The sequence below is a fragment of the Silene latifolia genome, chromosome Y (genome assembly GCF_048544455.1).
Source record: "Silene latifolia isolate original U9 population chromosome Y, ASM4854445v1, whole genome shotgun sequence".
Lineage (NCBI taxonomy): Eukaryota > Viridiplantae > Streptophyta > Magnoliopsida > Caryophyllales > Caryophyllaceae > Silene > Silene latifolia.
This window is the reverse complement of record NC_133538.1, coordinates 153,972,476-153,982,631: the sequence shown is the minus strand read 5'-3', so window position 1 is coordinate 153,982,631 and position 10,156 is coordinate 153,972,476. Positions and strand designations below refer to the sequence as shown.

Here is a 10,156-nt window from a genome sequence, read left to right as displayed (position 1 = left end):
CTCATATCGGTTATATTAGTAGGTTAGTTTAAATAAAGGTCTAGTTTTTGTCACCTCTTTACTCGGGACGAGTAAAGGTTCGGTTTGGGGATATTTGATGTGACCATTATTTGAGCATATTTAGTCCCCTAATTGAGCCTATTTTGCATACTATTATAACATTCCATAGCCGTTTTATCCGTCAAATGCTTTCTATTTTGCTTTCCTAGTGCATCTCTTGTATTTTGTAGGAAAGAAGAGAATAAGGCGGAAGTTCCTGTCTTTCGTGCATGTTTAGAAGCTATTTGGCGATATTTGATGAGCTAAGATTAAAGAGGAAATAAGAACTAAAGACCAAATCCCATAAGAATAAAATGGAAGTGAAGGGAAGGGAAGAATGGAAGAGAAAACGGGAACTGCAATCCAACCCGTGCAGCTTCTCTAAAATCCGGCCGTCCCCAAACTACAGAAGACGTGCGTCTTCACCCAAATCCGCCCGTCTTCCCCTGCTACAATCCGCCCGTCTTCATTCAAAGACGCCGGGGCCCAGACCACCAAATCCGCCTGTCCCGTGCCTAAGACGCACGGATTCCAGTCCAGCAAAAATCCGTTTCTTCAAGCTTCAAAGAAAGAAGCCCTTCCTTCGAAAAATACCGGCGTCTCCCTGCTCAAATCTAAAAAGTGTAATTACTAATTTAGCCTTAGTTAACCTAGTGAATCCCTACTATATATACCCCACTTGTAAATAATCAAAGGGGGATCCTTTTTATCAAGCTCTTAGCTAGAACAAATCCTTCCTTAGATTAGATTAGGAGTAGATTAGAATAGATTACTCTTTAATCTTTCCACAAATCTCACATTAATCTCTCCTTAATTATTGTTCAAGTTTATTATTCAAATTTGTTACTTTTGGGTAATTGAACATTATCGGGTTATTATTGGAGGATTGACAACCCTTCATCAATCAATCAAGTTTCTTCTATTATTCTTTGCTTTATTATTTAGATCACCTCAAGTTTGGTATAATTCCTTTACCCTTTAATCTTAATTGTTCATTTCTTCATTCTATTATCATGTTTATACTTGTTGTGATGTTTGACACCATTAATGACATGTTTCCCATGATAATGAGTGAGTAGTCTCTTTAGCTAGGATTAATGGGTAATTAGGGGAAACCAACATGGTATTGATTCATGCTTAATCTAAAATGTTCACATGATTAAATTGCTTGCTTGTTGTGATTTCAACTTTATGCACATGTTATGTTTGATGAAATGCTAAGCCTATGAATCCTTGCATTTACAACCATCTCTTATCTACTCAACTTGACTTGTAAGATATAAACCAACTCGAGTCTTGTTAGACCATGCATAGAAGTTGAATAGGAGGAAAGTAAGTCGACTTGTAGGTGTTGTACAATCTAATCGATTCGGCTCCGGGACCCAACCCTTCCTATGAACCGTAAGACATAAACCAACTCGGTTCCTCCGCAACATTAATTGCTTGCTTATAATTGTAAACATGTTTGTATGATCAACACCATGAATCCCCTATGACCCCATGATATCCTAGCACTTTTAATCATTTGTTTACATCTTTCCTTTTATTGCTTGTTTTACTTTATTGCTTTTATTAGTCTAGACACAACTACAAACCCCATCAAATCGTGACACTAGCATAAATTGAGATAGATAGACTTAGAACCCAAAGCACACCGTCCCATGGATCGACCTCGATCTACCGCTAACTAGTTGTTTGTTGAGTATTATAAATGTGTTTGATTGGATGTGACCCGACGACATCACCCATACCAGAATTCCTCCAACTCTTGGATTTACGTTATCCTCTTTTGGCAATTAGCTTGAGATCAAGGTTGAGAGCTTTGATCGCCCAAAAGGCTTTGTATTCTAGCTCAATTGGCAAATGACATGCCTTTCCATAGACTAGCTTGTAAGGGGAGGCTCATATGGAGTCTTATAAGCTGTTCTATAAGCCCAAAGAGTGTCATCAAGCTTCATACTCCAATCCTTACGAGTCTTGTTAACAACCTTTTTAAGAATTTGTTTGATCTCTATATTTAAAACTTCAACTTGACCGCTTGTTTGAGGAAGGTATCCCAAGCCGGTTCTATGTTGAACACCATATTTTGCCAAAAGGGATGTGCGCTTCTTTTTATGGAAATGTGTCCCTCCATCACTAATTATTGCTCTAGGGACTCCAAATATTGGGAAGATTATTTTCTTGAGAAGCTTAGCAACCGTTTTGGCGTCATCGGTTGGAGTGGCAATTGCTTCTACCCACTTTGATACATAATCAACGGCTACAAGAATGTATTTGTTTCCTTGAGATGATACAAATGGTCCTTGGTAGTCAATTCCCCATACATCGAAAATTTCTACCTCCAATATTCCTCGTTGTGGCATCTCATTTCTCCAAGAAATGTTCCCGGTTCTTTGGCAAGGATCACAATGGAGAATAAACTCTCTAGCATCTTCAAACATGGTAGGCTAAAAGAAGCCCGATTGGAGGACTTTAGTAATAGTTTTTCGTGCTCCATGGTGTCCTCCATATGGTGATGAATGACATCCCTCTAAAACACCTTGAACTTCCCATTAGGGTATGCATCTTCGGTAAAGTCCATCACTATATTCCTTGTAAAGATTGGGATCATCCCAAAAGTATCTCTTTACTTCAAACAAGAATCTCTTCCTTTGATTGTAGTTAAAATTTGGAGGAAGGACTCCTACCACAATGTAGTTAGCATAGTCGGCAAACCATGGTGTGGTAAGCCTCTCTAGTTGTGATTGGATGGCCATTAAGATATCATCGCGGAAAGAGTCGTTGATCGGTGTCTCTCCCTCATCATTATGGAATCGAATTCTTGACAAGTGATCCGTTACCACATTTTCGGCTCCCTTCTTCTCTCTTATCTCTAAATCGAATTCTTGGAGTAGAAAAATCCATCTCAAAAATCTTGGCTTTGCTGCTTTCTTTATCAAGGGATGTCTAAGAGCACGATGGTGTGAGAAAACAATCACTTTTGATCCTAGCAAATAGGAACGAAATTTGTCTAAGGCATAGATAATGGCAAGGAGTTCCTTCTCGGTAGTATCATAGCTCACTTGTGCGGAATCAAGAGTCTTGCTTAAGTAATAGATAGCATGTAAAGCCTTTCCTACCCATTCGCCAAGAACCGCGCCAACGGCGTAGTTACTCGCATCGCACATGGGTAATTCCCAGTTGGGTGGTTGGATGATTGGTGCCGAGATCAATGCTTCCTTGATTCTATTAAAAGCTTCAACACACTCATTAGTGAATTGGAATTAGGCATCTTTAAGCAAAAGTTGAGTGAGGGGCTTCGCGATTTTTGAGAAATCTTTTGTGAAACGGCGATAGAAACCCGCGTGACCGAGAAAACTTCTCACCCCTCTAACATTCACGGGAGGTGGGAGTTTCTATATCACCTCAACCTTGGCTTTGTCAACTTCGATGCCCTTTTCCGAGATTAAATGACCCAAAACAATACCTTCATTGACCATGAAGTGACACTTTTCCCAATTCAAAATAAGACTAACATCCTCACATTTTTGCAATACAAGAGAAAGGTTATGCATGCAAGAGTCAAAGTCTTTCCCATAAACGCTAAAATCATCCATAAAAACTTCCATTATAGTTTCTAGATAATCGGAGAAGACACTCATCATGCATCTTTGGAAAGTAGCAGGGGCATTACATAAGCCAAAAGGCATTCTCCTATATGCAAAAGTACCATAAGGGCATGTGAAAGTAGTCTTGTGTTGGTCATCCGGGTGTATCAGGATTTGGAAGAATCCCGAATACCCGTCAAGGTAGCAAAAGAATTTGTTAGAGGCTAGCCTCTCAAGCATTTGGTCAATGAATGTTAGTTGGAAATGATCCTTTCTAGTTGCGGAATTCAATTTTCGGTAGTCAATACACATACGCTAACCGGTGATCTTCCTTGTGGGTATTAGCTCATTCTTATCATTTGTGACCACCGCGGTACCTCCTTTCTTAGGTACCACTTGAACGGGGCTAACCCACAAAGAATACGATATAGGATATATGATTCCCGCATCAAGTAATTTCATAACCTTCGCTTTTACAACTTCTTGAATGTGGGGGTTTAATCTCCTTGGGGATTGGATTGTAGGCCTATGGTCTTCTTCTAGATGAATTCTATGCATGCAAAAATTGGGACTTATCCCCTTAAGGTCATCTAAAGTATAACCTATAGCCTTTTCATGTTGTTTCAACACATCAAGCAAACTTTCCAATTGGTTCTCATCGAGTTAATCATTAACAATCACGGGTTTAGTTTAAGATTCATCAAGGTAAGCATATTTCAAATTTGGGGGAAGGGGTTTAGAGTTGAAGTTGGTACCTCACTTTCCTCCATTGACGGTTCTTTAAGGATTTGCTCCATTTCCATTATACACTCCATCCTCATGGCATACTCAACTTGCTCTTCAAGCTCATCAATATCATCATACTCAAATTCCATGACATATTCATCTAGCTCTTCGGCTTGTGTGGTATGATCTTCGATTGGTTGTTCATCTTCAATGGATTGGGATGCTTCCTCAAGAATGTCATGTATCAACATGTATTGCTCATAAGTAAGTTCTTTGTTGGCTAGAGCGGCCTCAAGGAGATCTACTTCCAATTCCCAATGCTTATTTTTGGCATCACTTGCTTCTAAGGCTTCCAATGCTTGCAAAGGGTCTTTGATGAAAGGGATACTCAAGTGGTCATCAACAAAACAATCTATAATATCCATCTTGAAAAATATACTAAGAGAAAAGGTGAGAAGTACCTTGAGGAAGTGCTCTCCCTCAAGTTAAAGAAATACACAACTAAAAACAATTAATGAAAATCAAATCAAGTTAACACCGTCCCCGGCAACGACGCTATTTTTTGGTGTCGGTTATAACTCGTCGTCAAAAGTTACCTAACCAAAACAATATTTATAACTTCACAAACTACTCTTAGCAAAGAGGTTAGTAAAAAGGTCGGATTCCAAGGGACGGGTATTGATGTAGGATTTTCAATTGTAAGTGGTCGTGTCTTAGGGTGTCACAATTTGGGTTGAGATAGGAGATCAACTAAACTAATCAACAATATAAAAGCAAGGTAATAAAAACAAGAAAAGTGATTAAAATGAGATGTAAACAATTGATTAAAAGCACTAGGGTGTCATAGGTTCATAGGGGATTCATGGGAGTTAATCATACAAACATGTTCTCTACTAGATGTAAGCACTTATTTTTGTGATGGGATCGAGTTGGTGTATAAGCTTACAATCCCTAAGAAGGTTTGGGTCCCAGAGCCAAATTGATTAGATTGTACAACACCTACAAGTCGACTTAGTCATTCCTATCCAACTATATGCATGGTCTAATGAGACTCGAGTTGGTGTATAAGCTTACAAGTCTCATTGAAAAGATAAGTGATGGGTAAAAAATGCAAGGATTTATAGGCTCGCATTTCATCAAACATAACATGTGCATAAGTTGAAATCACAACAAACAAGCAAATTAATTATGAAAACATATTAGATTAAGCACAAATCAATCCCCATGTTGGTTTCCCCTAATTCCTCATTAACCCTAGTTAAGGAAACTACTCACTCATTATCAAGTTTAACATGCTAACAAGGTTATCAAAACATGATGAATAAGTGAAAATGATTAACAATAATTAAACAAGGTTAAGAGAGAATTATACCTATTAAGATGATTCCAAATAATAATGCAAATAATAATAGAAGTACTTGATGATTGATGGAAGGTTGTCTATCCTCCAAATAAACCCAAATAATCTTCTAATTACCCAAAATAAATGAAGAACAATATAGGAATTGAGGAAAGATTAAGTATTGAGATTTTTATTAAGACTAGATTAAAAGTTGATTACAAGATTAAGGAATGATTAGAACTTGATTAAGAAAGTATTAAGAGAGCATGCTAATCTAAGTAGTACAATGGGGTATTTATACTAAAGATTAGGTATAAGGATTAGGGTTACTAAGGGCTTAAATGACTATTAAGTCCTTAAGAAAAGTTAGGGACATGTTCCTCTCGAAGGAAATGAGCATATCCATCTTGCTAGTCTCGGAACGATCCGCGCGTTTTGGGAAGTGGCACGGGCTCTCTGGGCTGTGATCCAAGCGGATAGTCTGGAAGACGCTCAGATCCTTTGGCTGCAAGACGAGCGTCTTGGCTGAGAGACGCACGAATGGTGGTGAAGGAAGACACCCGGATTGGGTGTGATCCGCTCGGATCCCATGGCAGACTGCTTCTCTTCTTTTCTTCCTTCATAATCCGCGAGGATCATTTCGGGGATGCAAGGATCCTTTCGTCATTGCCCATTTCACTTTATTATCTACATAGGCCTTCTAGTATAGACTTCTCTTTGATGCTTGGTCATTAGATGCGATCAATTTAGCTCCAATTCACCATGTAAATGCAAGGTTAGCACTCTTTTCCTACCAAGGAGACAAAACCTCAAAGATTATGCAAAATGGGAAACTAAAGATAGTAAATGACCCAATTATGCACTGTAAAGCATAGGAACGAGGTTAATTTGGGGACTAAATATCCTCCAATATGAGTCATATCAAATGACACACACATAACGACTACCACCTCTACTTCTAGTTCTCATGGGCCCACATAGGTCGATATGTAAGAGTTGTAATGGACGAAGAGTACTCACAATTCTTTTTGGTTTAAAGGAACTTCTAACCACTACTACAATTTTTCTCAAAGAGAACGGTTAAACACCGTTCTTGAAGCCTCTTTGAACCGTCCTGTGGCCAAGCGTTCTCTTTTATGTAAGAGAACGGTTGGTACGAAGTCAACCTGTTCTCTTTGTAATAACAACCAGAACGGTTGCATTACTTACCCGTGCTCATTGATTTATCAAGGAGAACGGTTTCTATTGAGAACCGTTGTCTTTGATAAAGCTGCTATATTTGAATTCTAATTTTTAAATTTGGCGCCTATTTTCAAAGAGAACAGGTTTAACATGTAACCGTTCTCTTTGTTTCTGATATTTGAATTTGGCGCCTTTATTTTATATTTTCAAATAGAATAGGTTTAACATGTAACCGGTCTCTTTGATTCTGATATTTGTTTTTTAATATTTACGATTTTTTTGTATCCCTACACGATTGAATTGGATAGCGCATATAAATTATACCTGCAATTCATATACTCAAGCAAGTTTTACGCAACAAGAACCTGAACATTCATATTTAATTTGAATTCACAAGACAAATCCTTGTAAAATTATACCAACTCTTATCATGTCTTTAAGAGCCTAAAGGCTACAAATATCGAAAATAAGTACAAAACATAAATACCCTAAAGAGTCGTTAGCTTGTAGTAGCATCAAGTGAATACTATATGTAAAGGTGTATCACTTAAGCACAATCTAAAATTCGGGTGTACAAAATGCCATTATATCATATCGATTGCTCTCATGCGCTGCAAACCTCAAATAAAGTCCTCAGCAAATGATTTAGTCCCTTCTATAGCAATTTGCAAGTACAGCTAGTTACACAAAAATAAACATCCACAAATACATCGGAAACTATACCTTCTTATCTTTAGGGAAATTAATAGATTAAAGGTATGCATCAGCAACAAAAGATGACGCGAAAATTTCTTCCTGAAAAAAGTCTATTATAAATAAAGTAGACAAATTTGAATAATCCAATGATGTATGCCGGTATGCATCAATTCTCAACCTCGCTGACAGCAAGCCCAAGCGACTCAAACTTCTTTCCATATTGCTTTCTGGACTTGGTTGAGTTATTGGTCACAAACACCAATCTTTTCCCCTGAAAGAAGAGAAAAAGCTATGGAAGTATGCTAAGACAAAATAAATGATATGTTTCTTTATAATAACAGTACTTATATTGTCAAAACCAACTTGTCGAATTAATACTCCTCTCAAGTATAATCAAAATTCACGAACCTTTGCCCGAAGCATATCAAGTGTTTCCGAAACTCCTTCAATCAGCTTATCTCCTTTCCATATAACACCTACATATACAAAGGTGCATCAAAATCTGCCACCACATATTCAACTCTACTCAAGTGACCCAACCCTTGTTCCCGCTAAAGAATAAGAAAAAAAGAGATCAAACATAACCAAAATACACACATGTCTTCAGTTTATTTTCCTTCCAACGGGAAAGTAGGGCAGGCACGCCGCACACAGAACAATTCATACAAAGAAGGTTCTTTACAAAAATTACCAGCTTATCATCTACAGGCGACTACAGCTAGGCTATACATTAATCTATCCAAAAGACGATAACTTTACAATGTTAGGGAATTACTAGAAACCCACCTCCCTATATTTCCTCTTCAACTGATAACTGAAATGACATCTTTCAATTTCTTCGCTAACGCAAAACCAATAGTATAGAGTGAGCTTCAAGGATGCCATGATGAAACTCGATTCACACAATCGCCTTACTCGTAACTTGTTGGCTTGTTTGATAGGCAAATATATTCATGGTGACAATGTGATTAAAAGTTAACAACTTTGAACCATAATCAGATTTAAACAACACAATCCCAATCAAAAATTAAGGATTGAACATTCAAAATTAACAATTTTAAACAATAATCAAATCAAAACCTCAACATCACAATCAAAAATGAAAATTTCAACATTCAAAATTAACAGATAAACAATGATCAAATCAAAACCTAACAATCACAAACAAAAGTGCACAAATTCTTACTTGTCAACGTCACAAGCTTGTCGTCTTGTGACGACTAGCACGCGATTTAAATAATGTTAAAAAAGAAAGGGGTCTGTGACCGTCACAAGCAAGACTTGCGGACAAAAATGAAAGATTCAACATTAAAGTTGACAACTTCAAACCACAATCAAATCAAAACCCCAAAATTACAATCAATAATAACCTTCACCTCCTTTGAAAGTTCATCTCCTAAATTATTAACCCAATATTCTATATCCATCATTACCAATTTACCATCACCAATAGGCAATAACAATTAACCATTACATAGACACCAAAAACTACCAGAGGTTTGCACCACCTACAAACAGTCTCACCTCATCTCGGAACCATCCTAACCCGCCGCGTCATTTATTTACTATCTTGGCAGCAACACCGTCACCATGACACTTCCCACTTCGATGTCCCATTTTCGTCGCCATTCCAAGAACACGGTAATCAACATCAAACCATCAAATTCTCTGTCACTACAATCGCCAATCATAGCCGCACCATCACTCTACTATTGTGAGTTTGTATCTATTTCCTAGGAGTAACCCAACCCTCCAATTTATTTCCAATCTACCTTAATTACTTTCAATTTTAATTGTGTTGAGCTCACTACTAGATATCTGTGTTATCTGTTCCCTTTTCAATATTATTGCAGCAGTCATTAGCTCCGTCTCAAGTGCTTTGCATTTACATATTTATGGCATAATAAGCAGTAAGAAATAATAAACTAAAGTAGACCCCCCTCCCCCCAATTAAATGACCGTACTGCCCTTACTCTTCCACTGACCATCTCATTTTAAGGGGTCAGTTTTGGTATTTCAGCTTTCTTTTATTAAAAATAGAACTTAACTAACTTGCAAAGGGGAGTCTGATTCTTTTGAATATGGGAGGATTTTATGAAATCAGTAGCGGTAGTAATGATAGGATTATGACCCTTTTTCTCTTTTTTTTTCCTCTCCAATTTTAGGGTGTTAATTAGTTTACTGTAATTTCTTAATTTAGTCTTCTCAAATCTCTTGTAATCAAGGAGAAGATCATCGTATTTGGTCACTGCTTCAAAATATCATCTTTTATGAAAGCTTCCCTGAATCAGTTTTCACTTAGCTTAAATAATAATCAGTTTTGCACTTGAGCATCATATTTAGTCACTGCTTTAAAATAAGCTCTTCACTGTCGCCAAACTAACAACTTCACTAACACAATTAAGCAGCAATTAACCTAAAATAATAACTTGTTCAAGTTCAAGGGGAATAGACTGTCTTATGGGGACAAACCGAAAGAACATAATGAATCTCAGTAGCTATATTCTTGTCAATTTCATCTTTTAAAATATCTTCATTTTTTATTTGAATTTAATAATCCTAATTGGTTGAAAACCCTGTTAGA

The 10,156-nt window shown here is 37.3% G+C and overlaps 1 long non-coding RNA gene across 1 annotated transcript; it reads right to left on the bottom strand.

Annotated features, from left to right (window-relative positions):
• Nucleotides 1–7,749: 7,749 nt before the first annotated feature.
• On the bottom strand, nucleotides 7,750–8,049 carry LOC141632590 (uncharacterized). The gene is made up of 2 exons (XR_012537794.1): nucleotides 7,981–8,049; nucleotides 7,750–7,843 (listed from the first exon to the last, which is right to left on the bottom strand). It is a non-coding gene; the product is annotated as an uncharacterized LOC141632590 (long non-coding RNA).
• Between the last annotated feature and the right edge of the window lie 2,107 nt (nucleotides 8,050–10,156).